The sequence below is a fragment of the Nyctereutes procyonoides genome, unplaced genomic scaffold (assembly GCF_905146905.1).
Source record: "Nyctereutes procyonoides isolate TBG_1078 unplaced genomic scaffold, NYPRO_anot_genome, whole genome shotgun sequence".
Classification (NCBI taxonomy): Eukaryota; Metazoa; Chordata; class Mammalia; order Carnivora; family Canidae; genus Nyctereutes; species Nyctereutes procyonoides.
Genome location: NW_026575042.1, coordinates 51,055,476 through 51,074,198, shown reverse-complemented (window position 1 = coordinate 51,074,198; position 18,723 = coordinate 51,055,476). Strand labels below are relative to the sequence as shown.

The window sequence follows — 18,723 nt, the reverse complement described above, 5'->3', positions numbered from 1 at the left end:
TTCTGCACAAGGGTGGCTAACAGTGTGGGTGCTGCGCGTGTACCAGACTCACGGATCCCGGTGGCTGGGAGAGGCCGGGTCACAGGAGTGGGTTCCTGGGGGCACAAAACAGTAGCCTAATCACAAGGCCTACCTAACGTGGTGTGATATCGTCCCCGTCCAAGGCAAAGCTGGAAGCTTCTCAACCTCCTTGCCAGGAAGGGGCCAGGCAGGCAGGCAGGACAGGGTAGCCTGCCCTGGGCAACACCTGGGAGGACTAGTCTCTGGCGGGATAAGGAAGCAAGGCCATACAAACACCGTCAGTCATTTTCGGTGGCCAGCTCACACTGAGGGGGGCACTTGATGGGATGAGCACTGGGTGTTATGCTATATGTTGGTAAATTGAACTCCAATAAAAAAAAGAGAAAGCGAAAAAAAAAATTTTTTTTAAATAAATAAATAAATAAATAAATAAATAAATAAATAAATAAATAAATAATAAAAACTTTATATCTAAAAAATGCTAACCATCATCTGAGTGTGGGACCCAGGAAATTTAACAAAAATCCCCTACCCCTGGACAAGCAGAGCAGGGGTACTAACTCCATTTTGTGCTGCACCCGCCACCTCCCCTATGATCCCCACATGACCTGCTTATTGCTCAGGGCGCTGCCCCACCCTAGTCAAGCCGCTGGGCACACCCTAATCGGAAATCGGCTCATAACAATGTAACCCCGCCTTGTGCCCGCCAAAACTGCGCTCCGATTCCAACCAGAGTGATAGGCCAGTTTGAATGGATACTATAGGGTAAAATGTAATTCAATCAGCCACCTGCGTGTGGACCCACATGACTGTGCAACTTTCTGCGGATCCCATTGGCCACTGGCCCCTATAAAGCTGCTGCGCCTCTTAGTCTCGGGGTCCAAGTCCCTACTCTGCTGTGTCGGGTGCGCTTGGACCCAAGCCCGAGCTTGTAAATAAACCCTCGTGTGTTTGCATCGGTGTCGGCTCCTCGGTGCTTTCTCGGATTCACGATCTTGGGCACAACACGAGCTTTCAGCAACTACCAACTGCTGATCTCAGATCACTGTGACAAATATAATAATTATGAAAAGGTTGGAAATATTGCAAGAATTACCAAAACATGACACAGAAACACGAAACGAGCCAACACTGTTGGGAAAACGACACTGACGGACTTGTTCAAGGCAGGGTCGCCAGAAAACTTCAATTTGTAAAGAGCCTGATACCTGTGAAGCACAATGAGGGGAAGCACACAAAATGAGAAGTGCCTGCCTTTCCTTTGAGGAAATATCTAAAGGAATTCCTTCGGAGGGATCCCTGGGTGGCGCAGAGGTTTAGCGCCTGCCTTTGGCCCAGGGCGCGATCCTGGAGACCTGGGATCGAATCCCACGTCAGGCTCCCGGTGCATGGAACCTGCTTCTCCCTCTGCCTATGTCTCTGCCTCTCTCTATCTCTCTGTGACTATCATAAATAAATAAAAATTTAAAAAAAAAGGAATTCCTTTGGAGTTGAATATGAGGATGAGAGAGCCGGGATACAGAGTGAACGGCAGTATTGAAGTGTGCCCATCTCCTGACTCCTTCCTTCCATGGCGGTCAAAAGTTCATCCTACAAGTGGGTGGGCTTGTGGGTCCTTCGACCAGCACCCTGCGGTGGACACACTAGTGAAGCTGTGTCATAAAAGGCGAAGCAGCACCGCCTTCTGCACTAGAACCCTTGAGGTTGGAGCCCTGAGCTGCCACATACAAGTCCAGTTGCCCAGGGGACACTAGTCATAGAGAAGCCAACCCACACACAGCAGCCAAGGGCAGCTCCTCCCATCTGCGGGTCTAGTCTTTGAGCCAGACCAGCCCCAAGGGACTTCAAGGAGAAGAATCAACCGGTCTGTTCTTGGTCTGAATTTCCGACCCACGAAAACTATGAACATAATAAAAGGGTTGTTTCAAGGTGCTAAATTTAGATCAGTTTGTCATGCAGCAAAAGTAACTGCAACCAGATAGGAGGGCCAAAGACATACCGATATGAATGGATAGGTTCAAAAACATCCAAATATATTCCAACCATCTGCAGAGCGGAAGTCGTTTTCCCAAATAATTCAAAGAAAATTTTGTTTTACATATGTGTTGTCCTACTTGAAGGCTTCAGAGGCATGAAACGTATAAAGCCTTGTCCCTCGGTAATGCTTCCTGTTCAAACTACTTGCTCATTGTGAGAGCTTCCATCTTAGTTCTAAGAAGAATAAAGTTAGTAAACCTTGCTCTTCGAGCCCCCATTTCAAATTGTATCCCACGAATGCAGATGTCAGTGAAAGGCATCCTCGAGTTTGCCAATAAGAGAATCGATCAGCATAACTTCTCAGGTGATGTCATTATTTCATGTCGATATGTTTCACAGCTCTAGCCCTAAAAGTGTCAACACCATTGCGGACACACTACAGACGAATGTAATAATTTTATTTGTATTTTAAAGCCACATAAATAAAATTATTTCTGTGGGAGAGAGTCCAAGATGGAGGAGGAGTAGGTCTACACGAGTAGACCTAGTGTCTCTGGTCGCAGGAATTCAGCTAGACAGCAATTAAATCGTTCTGAACACCCGCAGACTCAACAGGAACTCTAAGAAGAGAACACTTGCAACCCTACAAGGAGAAAGGCGACCACTTTCTGCAAGGCGGGAGAGGTGAGGAAGTGAATCCCAGGCCATATACGGGAAGCTAGGCCAAGGGGCGGGCAGGGAGACTCAGCAGCCAGTACCAGAAAGTGAGAGAGCAGCGGAGCACACAACACACTGGAACTTTTAGAAGTCTGCTCCATGAGGGATGTCCCTGCCTGGAAGGTGGCCAGGCAGCGAAGTAGGGCAGGACCCTGGATGGGACAGTGTGGTCTCAGGGAGACCCTGGATGGACAGTGAGGTCCCAGGGAGACCCTGGATGGACAGTGTGGTCCCAGGGAGACCCTGGATGGACAGTGTGGTCACAGGGAGACCCTGGATGGACAGTGTGGTCTCAGGGAGACCCTGGATGGACAGTGTGGTCTCAGGAAGACCCTGGAAAGGACAGTGTGGTCTCACTCAGGAAGACCCTGGATGGACAGTGTGGTCTCAGGGAGACCCTGGATGGACAGTGTGGTCTCAGGGAGACCCTGGATGGACAGTGTGGTCTCAGGGAGACCCTGGATGGACAGTGTGGTCTCAGGGAGACCCTGGATGGACAGTGGGTCACAGGAAGACCCTGGATGGGACAGTGTGTCCTGGTCCCAGGTGCCTGAGTGCCCCAGAGCCCCCAGGCATGGGAGCGGGGAAATTGGCTGCCGTCAGCAGCCCAGGAGTGGGCTCTCAGCTCAGGGTTGCTGTTACCCATGAGCCCCAGCACAGTTGCGGTGACCGCCCTCCAAGCAGGTGCCTGGCAGGCAGCAGAATGGGGGCACAGGCCCAATCCCCCCCCCGCCCCAGGGGGAACAGCAGCATGGGAACAGGCCGTGAGCCAGATAAAAAAATAAAAAAAGATTATTAATGAGATGCAATAAAATAATGGAGGCTCTATTCCAGGATAATTGAGGCAGAAAAAAGGATCAGAAATCTGGAAGACAAAATGATGTAGAATAAAGAAGCTGAGAAAAAAGAGACCTAAACAACTACTGGATCAGCTAAACTACTGGATTCAAAGGGAGAATTCAAGAGGTAAATGATGATACCATAACGCAACATTAGGATAATTGGGATCCCTGAAGAAGAGGAGAGAGAGAGGAGCAGAAGGTATATTGGAGCAAATTACAGCAGAGAACTTCCCTAATCTGGGAAAGGAAATAGGCATCCAAGTTCAGGAGGCACAGAGAAACCCCCTCAAATCAATAAAATAGGTCAACAACCCAACATATAATAGTGACATTTGGAAATCTCAGAGACAGAGAGAAAATTCTGAAGGCAGCTCCGGAAAAGAGGTCATAACCTACAAGGGTAGAAACACTAGATTGGCAGCAGACCCACCCACAGAGACCTGGCAGGCCAGAAACAACTGGCATCATATATTCAGGGGGCTAAATGAGAAAAATATGCAGCAAAAGATACTTTAGCCAGCTAGGATCTCATTCAAAATAAGAGGAGAGATAAAATGCTTCCAAGACAAACAGAAACTAAAAGAATTTTTGATCACCAAATTCTTACAAGAAATGCAAGCCCTTTGTAGGGCTTTACAAAGCCTTACAAGAAATATTAAAAGGGACCCTTTAAATGAAGAGAGAGCCCAAAAGTAACATAGACTAGAAAAAAAAAACAGAGACAATATGCAGAAAGTGACTTTACAGGCAATACAATGGCACAAAATTTGTATCTTTCAATAGTTATTCTGAATGTAAATGGGCTAAATTCCCCCATCAAAAGACACAGGGTATCAGATTGGATTAAAAAGCAACAATATACTGTCTACAAGAGATTCATTTTAGACCCAAAGATACCTCCAGATTTAAAGTGAGGGAGTAGAGAACCATTTATCATGCTAATGGGCATCAAAAGAAAGCTGGGGGTGGTAATCCTTACATTAGACAAATTAGATTTTAAGCCAAAGACTGTAATAAGAGATGAGGAAGGACACTATATCATAATTAAGGGGTCTGTGCAACAATTGTAAATATTTATGCCCCTAACATGGGAACAGGTAGTTATATAAGCCAATTAATAACAAAACTTAAAAAACACATCAATAATAATAAAGTCTCCTAATAGTAGGAGACTTTAACACCCCACTTACTGCAATGGACAGATCATCCAAGTGAAAGATCAATGAGGAAAGAAGAGCTTTGAATGATACACTGGGCCAGATGGACTTCACAGATATATTCAGAACATTCCATCCTAAAGCAGCAGAATACACATTCTTCTCGAGTACACATGGAACATTCTCCAGAACAGACCACATACTGGGTCACAAATCAGGTCTCAACAGTACCAAAAGATTGGGATCATTCCCTGCATATTTTCAGAACTACAGTGCTTTGAAACTGGAACTCAATCATAAGAGGAAATTTGGAAAGAATTCAAATACATAGAGGCTAAAGAGCATCCTACTAAAGAATTAATGAGTCAACTAGGAAATTAAAGAAGAATTTTTTAAATTCATGGAAACAAATGAAAATGAAAACACAACTGTTCAAAACCTTTGGGATATAGCAAAGGTGGTCCGAAGAGGGAAGTATATAGCAACACAAGCCTTTCTCAATAAACAAGAAGGGTCTCAAATACACAACCTAACCTTATACCTAAAGGAGCTGGAGAAAGAACAGCAACGAAATCCTAAACCTAGCAGGAGAAGAGAACTAAGAAAGATTAGAGCAGAAATCAATGAAATAGAAACCAAAAGAACAGTAGAACAGATCAACTAAACCAAGAGCTAGCTCTTTGGAAGATTAAGTCTGGCCAGGGGTTTATCTATCTTCTTATCAAAAAGAAAAAAAAGACTCAAATAAATAAAATCATGAATGAAAGAGGAGAGATCACAACCAACAATGAAGAAATGCAAACAATTTTAAGAACATATTATGAGCAACTACATGCCAACACATTAGGAAATCTGGAAGAAATGGATGCATTCCTAGAGATGTATAAACTACCAACACTGAAACAGGAAGAAATAAAAAATCTGAACAGACCCATAACCAGCAAGGAAATTGAAATAGTAATGAAAAATCTCCCAACAAAGAAGATTCCAGGGCCAGGTGGCTTCCCAGGAGAATTCTACCAAACATTTAAAGAAGAATTAATACCTATTTTTCTGAAACTATTTCAAAAAATAGAAATGAAAACCTCCAAACCCATCCTATGAGGCCAGCATCACCTTGATCCCAAAACCAAAGATCCCACCAAAAAGGAGAATTACAGACCAATATCCCTGATGAACACAGATGCCAAAATTCTCACCAAAATATTAGCCAATATGATCCAAGAGTACATTAAAAAGCTTACTCACCATGACCAAGTGGGATTTATTCCTGGGATGCAAGGGTGGTTCAACATCCACAAAGCAATCAATGTGATACACTACATTAATAAAAAAGACAAGAAACATATGATCCTCTCAATTAGTGCAGAAAAAGCATTTGACAAAGTGCAGCGTCCTTTCTTGATTAAAATGCTCCATAGTGTAGGGATGGAGGGAACATACCTCAATATCATAAAAGCCATATATGAAAAGTCCACAGAGAATAATCATTCTCAATGGGGAAAAACTGAGAGCTTTTTCTCTAAGGTCAGGAACATGACAGGGATGTCCACTCTCACCACTGTTATTCAACATAGTAATAGAACTCCTAGCCTCAGCAGTCAGACAACAAAAACAAATAAAACTCATCCAAATTGGCAAAGTCAAACTCTCACTCTTTTGCAGATGACATGATACTGTATATAGAAAACCCAAAAGACTCCACCCCAAGATTGCTAGAACTCATATAGGAATTCAGCAATGTGGCAGGATATAAAATCAATGCACAGAAGTCAGTTGCATTTCTATACATTTACAATGAGATAGAAGAAAGAGAAATTAAGGAGTCAATCCCATTTACAATTACATTACAATTGCCTAAGATACCTAGGAATAAACCTAACCAAAGAGGCAAAACATCTGTACTCAGAAAACTATAGAACACTCAAAAAGAAGTTGAGGAAGACACAAAAAATGGAAAACACATTCCATGCTCATGGATTGGAAGAACAAACATTGCTAAAATGTCTATGCTACCCAGAGCAATTTATACATTCAATGCAATCCCTATAAAAATACCATCAACTTATTTCACGGAGCTGGAACAAAATAATCCTTAAATTTGTGTGGAACCAGAAAAGACCCCGAACAACCAGAGGAATGGTGGCATCACAATGCAGGGCTTCAAGATCTATTATAAAGCTGTGATCATCAAGACAGTGTGGTACCAGCACAAAAATACACACATAGATCAATGGGACAGAATAGAGAACCCAGAAATGGGCCCTCAATCTATGGTCAAGTCATCTTTGACAAAGCAGGAAAGAATATCCACTGGAAAAAGACAATTCCTTCAATGAATGGTGTTGGGAAAACTGGACAGCCACATGCAGAAGAATGAAACGGGATCATTTTTCTCACACCAGACACAAAAACAGATTCAAAATAAATGAAAGACCTAAATGTGAGATAGGAATCCACCAAAATCCTATAGGAGAACCCAGGAAGCAACCTCTTTGATCTCGGCCACAGTGACTCCTTGCTGAATATGTCTTTAAAGGTGAGGGGGGAAAAGGCAAAAAAGGAACTATTGGGACTTCATCAAAATCAATGCTTTTGCACAGCAAAGGGGACAATCGATGAAGCCAAAAGACAACCGACAGAATGGGAGAAGATATTTGGAAATGCCTTATCAGATAAAGGGCTAGTATCCAAGATCTATAAAGAACTTATCAAACTCAGCACCCAAAAAAACAAACAATCCAGTCATGAAATGGGTCAGAGGACATGGACAGACATTTATCCCAAGAAGACCTACAAATAAATGGTCAATAGGCACATGAAAAAAATGCTCCACATCCCTCGTCATCAGGGAAATACAAATCAAAACCACAATGAGATCCCACCTCACACCAGTGAGAATGGAGAAAATGAGTAAGTCAGGAAATGACAGATGTTGGCGAGGATGCAGAGGTGGGACGTCATGCACGTTGGTGGGAATGCAAGCTGGTGCAGCCACTGCGGAAAGCAGTGTGGAGGGTCCTCAAGAAGGTGAAAATAGAGCTACCCTATGACCCAGCAATTGCACTACTGGGTATTCACCCCAAAGATACAGATGCAGTGATCCGAAGGGGCACCTGCACCCCAATGTTCGTAGTAGCAGTGTCCACAAGAGCCCAACTGTGGAAGGAGCCTCAGTGTCCACTGACAGATGATGGATACAGAAGCTGTGGTCTGTGTGTACAATGGGTATTACTCAGCCGTCAGAAAGGACGAAATCTTGACATCTGCAACAACAGGGATAAAACTAGAGGATATTACGCGGAGTGAAATAAGTCAATCAGAGAAAGACAATTACCACATGATCTCATTCATATGTGGAAATCAAGAAACAAAACAGAGGATCATAGGGGAAGAGAGGGGAAAATAAAATGAGAAGAAATCAGAGAGGGAGACAAACCATAAAAGACTCTTATTCATAGGAAATAAACTGAGGGTCACTGGAGCGGGCGGGAAGTGGGGGAGAGGGTACCTGGGTGATGGACATGAAGGAGGGCATGTGATGTAACAAGCACTGTGTATTTTATAAGACTAATGCGTAACTGACCTCTACCTCTGAAACCAATAATACATTATATGTTAATTGGATTTAAATATGATTTTTAAACGCTTTTAAAAATCATATAAAAATTAGTTTGTACAAAAGTTTGATCAAATCTTGATCAGCTGGATTCTGGTTAAGGAAAATGTTATATATATATATATTTTTGGAAAATGTTATATTTTTATTTTTTTTATTTTTGGAAAATGTTATATTTTTCAACAAACCCTTTTAACACTGGGAAAAAATCTAAAGATTTTAAAAATCAGAATTTATTCTTTAATTCAAATAAACTGTTAACACATTTTGAGTAATAGAGTAAAAAGCACTGAGACATAAATAATGCAAATCTTGTAAAAAGCAGTTAAGATTAAAACGCTGCTGTGCTAACAGAAACTTTTCATTATGTAAATTTTACTCATTTACTTACGCAGTATAATGTGGGGGTACAATTTTAAGTTATTCATGAAGCAAAGGTGATGCTAAAAGGAATGGCACTCCTTTGGTACATGGTGTGCATATGTATGCTGAACTCTGGTGTTTGGAAATTAATACAAATCATGTATAAAAAATAGTGAAAAAATAGTGTAGATAGTAAGGATAATAATAAAGTCCTATATGTAGAACAAATATATAAAAAGTTTTTTGGAATAAGCAAGTTTTGTGTTTCCACCCTCCTGGGATCCAGGCTCCTAAATTTATGACATGCTGTAAGATATAAAAGTTAAAGAATCACTACTCCGGAAGGTAGAATTTTGGAGAAAAAAAATAATACAGGATGACAGTGCTTCTGTGAATTGTGAACTTCAGGAAACATGCATAACATCACACAGGTATTATGGAAATAATTTATTCTAATGTAAACGTTTGGGCTGAATATCATAGATCATACTTTTTTTTTCTGTTTTTACTCTTCATTTTTATTTTCTTTTTCTCCCCAGATGTACTGAGATACAGTTGGTAGATGCTCTCATGTAAGTTGAAGATGCACAACGTGATGATTCAGTACACCGTGTATATTACGAGATGTTTACACAGCACGGGTAGTCAACGTATCCCTCCCCTCACAGGATATCCCCTCATACCTGTTAGAATGACTGTCATCGAAGAGACAAGAGGTAACAGGTGTTGGTGAGGTCGTGGAGAAAAGGGACTCCTCATGCACCGTTGGTGGGAATGTAAACTGTGGAGAACAGTATGGAGGTTCCTTAAAAAAAAAATCAAAAATAGTATTACCGTATGATCCAACAGTCCCATTTCTGGAATGTACATCCTAAGGAATTTAAATCGGGATCCCCTGGAGCTGCCCGCACCCCCATGTTCACTGCGGCATCCCTCACAACAGCGGAAACAACGTGGGCATCCATCACTGGAGGATGGATAAATGCCATTTGAGACAACTTGGGTGAACTTGGAGGGCACGATGCTACGTGAAATAAATCAGACAGAGACAAATCCTGTATGATCTCACTTACGTGTGGAGTCTAAAGAAGCCAAACTCGAGAGACACAGCAGGGTAGCGATTACCGGTGGCTGGTGGGACCGGGTGGGAAATGGGGAGATATTGGTCAAAGGGCACAAGCTTCTAGTTATAAGAGCGATAAGCTCCGGGTACAGCATGGTGACTATGCTACAGTATTTGTCCTCTGTTTCACTCCACTTAATGCACTCAACTTTCCAGTTATTTCTAAAGTATGGAATGCAGAGCAGTGCATTTCCTTTCAATATAGGGAACTAAGACATAAACCAAACTTCGGGACTAGTCTCAAAGTTCCCTAGCAATACACAAAATAGGGTTCCCATCGATTTCTGTAGAGCACTACTGGCCGAGCACAACGAGGGACCCCAAAGAAACAAATCGGTAACGGGAGCACCTACTTCATCAGTTTGGTAGATTTTGTGGATTCTGCTGTTCATTCAAAATTAGGTATTATTGCTAGACGTGTTCACCCCGAGGCTAGAGAATTGGGAAAACCAGCAGCAGCGCTGCCCCGTGGGAGGCCTGCAACATTAGGCAAGTGATGCTGGGCTTTGGGTTCCCCAAGTGGGCGGCTGGGGCAGTGGCACCGAAACAGGTGCGGGCGAGAAGCCGCAGGGCGGCCAGGTGGTCCAGCAGCATCGGTATGTTACGTCATTACTTGGGAGATGAATGCATAGACACGCCTGGGGCTTCTGGGGCTCCTGATTTTCGGGGGGGAGGCACAGATCATCTAAGGAAATGCGTTAGTGGGGCGGCTGCAGGGACTGGTCGGACTTGACGGGGTCCTGGTTTCACAGAACCCCCAGCTAGGGCAGCCCGGGGCCCAGCGATGGAGCGCCCGCCTCCGGCCCAGGCCGTGACCCCGGGGTCCCGGGATCGAGTCCCAGGCTGGGCTCCTTGCAGGGGGCCTGCTGCTCCCTTGGCCTGGGTCTCTGCCTCTCTCTCTCTAGGTCTATCATAAATAAATCTTAAAAAAAAATAAAAAGAAATAAAAATAAAGTGTCTGTCTAGAAAGAACCCAGAGCTCTGTCGTTTTGAATTCAGTAGAGCACCTGTGCACCTGTGTATATTCCTGCTTCTGCCAGGAGACGTCACTCCCCTCCCCGCCCCCCCCCCCCATCTGCACACTCCCACCTCCACTGTGCTGCTATGGAAGAGAGCAGGAGGAAATGTCAAATTTTACATCCCTACGTAGTAGCCAGCCATCCCCCCCCCAAAAAAAAACCTCCCTTAAAACAAGAACAGACACTTGAAAAATGCTTCTGTGCCTCTCTCTCTCTGTGTCTCTCGTGGATAAATAAATCTTTTTAAAAAAATAAAATAAATAAAAATGCTTGTGCGGCCTTTGACAGGTATTTTTTTTGTTTTTTTTGTTTTTTTTTAATAAATTAATTTTTATTGGTGTTCAATTTACCAACATACAGAATAACACCCAGTGCTCATCCCGTCAAGTGACAGGTATTTTTAAAGCAGAGGAAAGGAGAGGCTGGCTCGACCCCCGACAACGAGGTGAGTCAGAGAGAGCCCGGGAGGAGGGGCGAGGCGAGCGGGGCCCGGAACGCGGGCACAGGTGCGCGGGGGCGGAGGGGGCGGGGCCTCGGGAAAGGGGCGGGGCCTCGGGGAGGGGGCCGCCAGGCGGCGAGGGGGCGGGGCCTCGGGAAAGGGGCGGGCCCTCGGGTTGGGAGGGGGCGGGGCATCGGGATGGGAGGGAAGCAGGGAGGCGGGGCCGCGAAACGGGGCCCTCCGGGCGGCGGGGCTGGGCGGGGCTGGGCGGGGCTGGGCGGGGGGGTCCCCGACCGCTTCAGGCCGGGTGAGGTCCCCGCCTTCGGCTGAGGCGCCCTGACCTTCACGCCGGGTCCCGGGAGTGAGCCGGCCGCCCCCCGCCCCGCCCCGCCCCGCCCCCGTCCCCCGCCGCCCGGACGTGGAGCCGGACCACCCGCGGCTCGGCCTGCCTCCGCCACAAGGTCGCGGCTCCCGGGCGGGCGCCCGCCGAGCCCCGCCTCCGGCGCCGAGCGAGCAGAGGCTGCGGGCCCAGCCGGGCGGCGACGCGGGCTCGCTCCCACCCCGCCCCTGCTAGGAACCCGGAAGGGCGTGAAGACCCGGGAAATGACCAGACGCTTCCTTTACCGCTCGAGGCCCGGCCACGCCCGGTCCCCGCCCGGACCCCGCCGCTGACGTCACAAGCGGCCGGCGCCGCGGGGGGCGCTGGGAGGCCGGCGGCTACGTCACGGCCGCTCCGGACCGGAAGTTAGATCCGGCCCCTGGCGGAGGGAGCCGCCGCCGCGCGAAGGCAGAGCGCGCTGCGCATGCGCGCGGCGGCCCCGGCTGTCGGGGCGGGCTGCGGGGCGGGACGCAGCTCCCCGGGCGCGCCCTGCCCCTCCGGCGGCGGTGGAGCCGTTCCTCCCCGGCGCCTCCGGCGGCCCAGCCCGGCCGGCCTCCTTGCGTGAGCTCGGCGCACGTCGAGGGCCGACCGGGAGGCCGGCCGGGTCACGGGGTGTGGACACGCACGCTTTCACCGAGTGCAAGCACGGGGGGAGGGGCTTTGCCGTCGGCCCCCACGGTGGAGCCCTCGTGTGCGGATTGCGACTGCCGCGCTACCGGTGTGTGATGCCTTCTCGCCGGCTCGCGGCATGTTAGGGGGCTGCGTGCTGGCAAGAGCGAGCAGAGGGCCGCGCACCGCGCAGTGCATCGTGCAGCTCACCGTGCATCGTGCAGCTCACCGTGCAGCTCACCGCGCAGCGCATCGTGCATCGTGCAGCTCACCGTGCAGCTCACCGTGCATCATGCAGCGCATCGTGGCCTGCACGCCTAGAACCAGTTCCTGAAGCTGCGGGGCGGGGGATCGGAGCCTCTCCAGCCTGTGTGCTCTCCGTGGCCACGCTCCTCCCCAAACTTCCCCACCCCAGGGAAGAGGCCAGCGTGGGACGTCGGGGTCTAGAGATGCAGAATCGAGCTCAAAAAAAGTGTCGTGCCTAAAGCAGCGCAGCTCCAGAAGTAGCTTTGAAGTTTGACGCCCAGGTGGTCCCGAAGGAACGAATGAATGACATACATACATACATGAATAAATGAACGTACAGTTTCCCCCTTAGGTCTCCATCCCGAAAATTAAGTATATGCTAGAGATTCTTAAATGTGCGGGCAAAGCAGCGACCCAGCACACACCTGCCGGCCCGCGCTTCCCACCGGAGACCCTAACGGAGTTGTTTTTGGGGTTCCGGTGACCTACATGCAAACGTGCCGCATTGCATAAAGCGATTGCGTGTCACCTGTGATTGCTCCCGACGTGTAGGATTCAAATACCTCTGCATTCTTTCCTGACTTGTGAATAGAAAAATCATGTTCTGCGGATGTTTTAAGGAACCGCAGACGAGCAACAGTGTGTCACTGGCACTAGGAGGAAACATTTCCCTCGGTTGAAACTAGACTAAGTCTCCAAGGACGTTAATGTCACAATGTACATGATTTAAGTGAATCTAAGTAACATTTATTCTAAAGCACCTTGGGGCTGGGGGGTAGCGGGGTGGAGCTGGAGAAAAGTTTGTTCTCTTAGTTACACAGTGTCCTGAGCTGCTTTCACTGAGAACAACTGTTACACTGTCCTGGAGAATGAGCTTCACAATGCGCTCTTCAGATGCTGTCATGGAAAGAACACTGGACTGGGCCTCAGAAAAACCGCAGTCCTTTTTTTTTTTTTTAAAGCTTTTTATTCATTAAAAGAAAAAGATTTTTATTTATTTATCCACGAGAGACACACACACGCACACAGAGGCAGAGACACAGGCAGAGGGAGAAGCAGGCTCCATGCAGGGGCCGGATGCAGGACTTGATCCTGGGACCCCTGGCTCACGGCCTGGGCCAAAGGCAGAGACGCTCCACCCTCCACCTCTGAGCACCCCCAGAGGCCCCAGAAAAACCAGAGTTCTCATCTCACTGCTAACACTCCATCTAACGTCTGGGGCACTTCAGATCTCTGAACTTTCCTTTCTTCACTTTTAATGTGATCTTTGTCCTTCTCCTGAATTCTCCTGTGGTATTTTGCTCTCTGTTTTCCTCTGGTGAACTCACTACTTGTGCTCTTTGTACCTAGCAATGCTACAGTTTACTGGATACTAACTGGAAATTTGTTGAAATAATCCTTTCCAACTCTTAAGGTTTCAACTGGGCCATTTTTCTTCTTTGAAACAATGTACATAAGATGATATTAGGAATGCTATTGCCCAAGAATCATCCCACAGGTTACTTATTACAAAGGTGTTAAGGTATGTTTACAGTGGATTAATCTGGTGGATACCACCTTTAACCGAATCATCAAAATTAACCAAAAATTGGACAATAGTTTGACATTCTAGGCCCCTTGCAGTGAAACTTGGAGGACACATCATCTATAGAGCATTCCTGGAAAAATGTTCAATCTGAACCTAATCATAATCTAATCACAATCCGACAGACAAATCCAGACTGAGGGACATGTTGCAAAACCATTGGCCTGGAATCATGAAAAATCTAATAAAAGACAAAAACCCCAAGGGAATTATTCTAGATTAAAAAGGCATGACAATTATATATAGAGAACTTGACAGAGAAGCTCATTTATTTTTGTTATAATATCCAAAACAGCCAAAGTGCTCCTCGGATTGATTCCTAGAGTTACTTCTTGTTCCTGCTAAGAAAACTAATTAAGCTAACTAAAACTAATTAAATGAGTAGTGCTTCATAAAAGTTGATTCTTAATATTATTAATATTTGTATTAGTGATTTATATAATTTATATTATTAATAATAAATTCTTAATTCCTAAATGTTTTTTCAGTGAAAGTCTGCTTATGCTGAATGCTTATTGGAAATAGAAAACACTAGTAAATGGAGTCAGCTACTTCATTGCTCAAAATAAAATTATAACTCTCACAATCCTTAAAAGAAAAACAGTATTTTTTTAATGTAATTTTCAGGGACTCACTAGGTCCTTTCTAGTTTTAATTCCTAACCCCAGCAAGAGGGAAAGAAACAGAATAATAAAGTAAAAATGAAACTTCTAGAAAAATTTGAGAAAGTAAGTGTCCTTAATATTACTTTCTGACTTATAGCTCTTCATTCTCTTGAGGTAATCACTGCTGTTCAATAAAAACTCAACTAAGTGGGGATCCCTGGGTGGCGCAGCGGTTTAGCGCCTGCCTTTGGCCCAGGGTGCGATCCTGGAGACTCGGGATCGGATCCCATGTCGGGCTCCCGGTGCATGGAGCCTGCTTCTCCCTCTGCCTATGTCTCTGCCTCTCTCTCTCTCTCATTCTGTGTGACTATCATAAATTAAAAAAAAAAAAAAAAAAAAAAAAACTCAACTAAGTGAAAAAAATTCACCTGAGTACATTTTAAAGATCTAATTGGCTTTATTGAATGATTTATCAATTGGGCAGTATTCCATCTAGCAAATAGAAGGAAAGATCCAAAGAGCTACAGAAAAGGAAAGACTTTCAAGCCAGAGAAGGAATGAGACAAGGAAGTCATAGGTAGGGAAAAAAAAAAAAAAAAAAAAAGGATTATCTCAGGTAAGGTCAGCTTCCTTTGAGGCAAAGAGGCCTATTAGACAAATTACCTCACTACTGCCAACCAAGAAATTCCAGACTGATGAGTTAAGATTACATTCCTGGAGGAGGCTGAAACTGCAATTAAGTTAGATGTTAGTTTTGGCTTGGTGATGTGGACTTAGCACTAGTGACTCCACTTTACATTGCTTTAGATCCTCTGGAGCTCCCGGGAGCCCCCATAAATGAAGGCCTGTTCCTCAGCCCTTCTAGACCCTCCTCACCCCTGCAGCATCTTAGTCCCTGGCGTACACGCACAACACACATGCCATATTCTAGCACACCATAACATTCCCTGTGTTGGTCTTTCAGTTAAGAGAGGTTTAAGCTTACGTGAAAAAAAGGAAGTTGTTTGTTCACGTAATTGAAAATGCCAGGGCTAGAAGACAGGGTAGGGCTACAGGCAAGTCTTAAATGAAGTCTTTGGGTTGGGTTTCCATCTCTGGTCTCTGCTCTTTGGCTCTGCTGGCTCCATTCTCAAGTGGATTCCCCAGTATTAAGATGGCACTCTGTAGGTCTGGGCTTACGTCTCCGCTCTTGACAATCCCAGAAGGGACAAATACTTCCTTCTTCTCCCCTAGCCAGGGTTACAGCAGAAGTCCTGGATTTAAATGACATCCTGAACCAAACACTGGGAGGAAGTGAAGGGGGTGGGGTGGGAGGGTCAGAAATGCTGATTGGTTTGTAAACTAGGGAAGAGGGCAGCCCTACCCAAACCACCTACACTGAGAATGGAGAAGTTGTGGGTCCCCAAGGGAAAATGGAAGGAGGAGACTAAATGCTAGGCAGGCTGAAACAACAGACGTCCACTATCTTTCTCAGCTCACCTAGCAATTTCAAAATACTCGTCCGCACTTTTCCTTCTGACAAATGCCTTTGTAGCCTTTAAAATCCAGATCACATATCGCCTCCTTTTTGCCACCTTCTTTGTTGTTTGTCCATAAAACTACCTCAACCCCGGAACCACTTCTCTATCTTGTATCTGTATGTCTATTATCAGACTGAAATTTTTTAGACAATTGCAATTATACAAGAAATGATTTTTCACTATTTTAAAAAATTCAAAGAATACCAAAGAATGGCCTATGGGCTGGCCACAAACTCTGAACTCTTTGTTATGGGTATTTAATGAGGTAAGTACGGGAATTGAGAGTGTCTAGAAATTGTTGTGACAATTTGACAAATTAACTTTACATTTGTTGAATCTAATAATAATTCAGATTTGCATTTTCAAAATCCTAAAAATTCATTTCACTAGTAACTCATATATGTAGTTGATTTCATATAAAAAGGATCACATTACACACATGGTGATGGAATGTTCTTTTCTTCACTTAGTAATGTGTCAAGGAGACTTCCGTCTAACAAAAAAATTCATCAAAATTATCACACTTGTATATCTGCGTATCGTCTGCAAGCTCCTTGAAGCCAGAATCTACCTTCTTATTTATCACCATATCCCCCAATGCTTAGAATAGAGCCAGTACTTAGTTCTCAACAAATAAGTAAGAGATTAATGATGAATGAAAGAATGAATGGGTACAATCTGTTGACAGCTGCTAGATCTTACAGGCATTAACCATTGTCCAACACCAGGTAAGTAATCTGCATTTCCAAGGACTGGAAAATGAACTAACATAGAACCATTTCATCTAACAAACTATTTTGTGGTAGGCGTTATCAGTATCGTTTTATTGGTGAGAAACTGCCTAAAGGATTTAAGCAAATGAAGTAATTTGCCAAAAGTTGCACATCTGTATGGCTATTGAGCAACAGGATTTTTTTCCCCCCAGTGAGTTAACCCTAGAACCTCCAGTACTCTCAATCACTGAATTCCACTTCCTCCATACCGGGGAGTTTTAACAGACATAAAATCATCTCGTGTGCTTTAAAGCCTTCCTGCTCAGTACAGCCCTTGGCCTAGCAGTTTCAGCATTACTCATGAGTTTTTTTAGAATTGGGACTCACAGGCTCCACCCGGGTGGAGCATCTTAAAAGTCTGAGGAGCATTTCTTAAATAATATCAGGAAATAGCTAATCTTGCTGTGTTGGTTTTCTATAATTGCTATAAAGAATTACAACAAATCTAGTGGCTTACATCATCGAAAACTATTACCTTATCGTTCTATAGTCAGAAGCCCCAAATTAGTTCCAGTGGGCCAAAACCCAGGTGCTGGCAGGGCCACAATCCCGCGATGTAGTCTGTTTGGAGGTCACACCAACAAGCTCTTACTACTGTTGGACAGATGACTAAAACCAAGACTAGTTGGCCAATTTCTGACACTAAATACCATACAGAATGAACCCATCCAAGGATGGCCTTCACTGAATTCTTCAGAATCAGCAAATACTAATGAGCAGCTACTACTTGCAGCCTCCTCCTTGGATCTTAGTTTCTTTATGTGAAAAAGAGATCAGACCAAGTACTAACTAATATTAGTCTAGCTCCAGAAGCAAACTTGTGGTTTTGGTGGCTTTACCGTTGTTTATCTAATGGCCACTGGCCTTAACTCTTAGTCGCACATGACCGATTTCTGGACACACCTCCAAAAACTGCTCCAGAGCCTCTGTCTACACTCAAACATCAAACTACTCCACTGTGAGCTCCTGTCCCTACACCACAACTCTGGTTACAACTGTGACAACTGGCCTCCTGCTCTGCAGCTCATGCCTACATAGAACAGAGCTTGTGGGTGAGGTAAGTAACCCCCCATAAGGACACAGAATGGAGAAGTGGGAACATGGCTGAGCGCTGCGAAGAGAACAGGACAAATGGGGACCTCCAATAGGGAGTGCAGCAGCTCTCTATCAGGGTGAGATGGCTACGGTGGGAGCACAGACACTTGAGGACGGAACTGGCTGCTGGACAGAAGGGAAAAGGCAAGACCAGGCCTTCCTATGCCAGGCAATAGGAAAAAAGGCAATTCAGTTCCAGGAGTTCTGATTAACTGCCTCCCATAGGGACAGTGTCTGTGGACAATGAAAAATCAAAACTGGTCCTATTTTTAAGGAGTCAAGAAACACATCCATGAAGTTACCAAGTAACAATGCGTAACAGTGTCAAAATGTGTCAAAATGTATATTAGAGACCATGAATGCTAGGAGGGGACTTAAAGAAGGGGGGAAGCTTGCTCAGGTAGGGAAGGCTTCTGGCAAGAGGTACAGCTTCATTTAGATCTCAAAAAAAAACAAACAAACAAAGAAACAAAAAAGGAAGGATTTGCTAACAGAGAGGAAGAGTAAGAATGTTGCAGGCTTGAGAAACAGAGTAAGACAAAATGTGAAATCAGGAAGGTAAACTGCATGCCTGTTAGGAGACACACGCAGCTGGTCTCGGTTCAGGCAGAGACGCGGAAGGGAACAAGGCAAG

At 45.2% G+C, this 18,723-nt stretch overlaps 1 long non-coding RNA gene across 1 annotated transcript in view; it reads right to left on the bottom strand.

Moving 5' to 3' along the window:
* Positions 1–18,723, bottom strand: part of LOC129507028 (uncharacterized) — a 73,913-nt gene that overhangs the window by 49,955 nt on the left and 5,235 nt on the right. Inside the window, exon 2 of the long non-coding RNA XR_008663915.1 lies at positions 9,380–9,501. This is a non-coding gene — a long non-coding RNA (uncharacterized LOC129507028). The remainder of the gene's footprint in view (positions 1–9,379; positions 9,502–18,723) is intronic.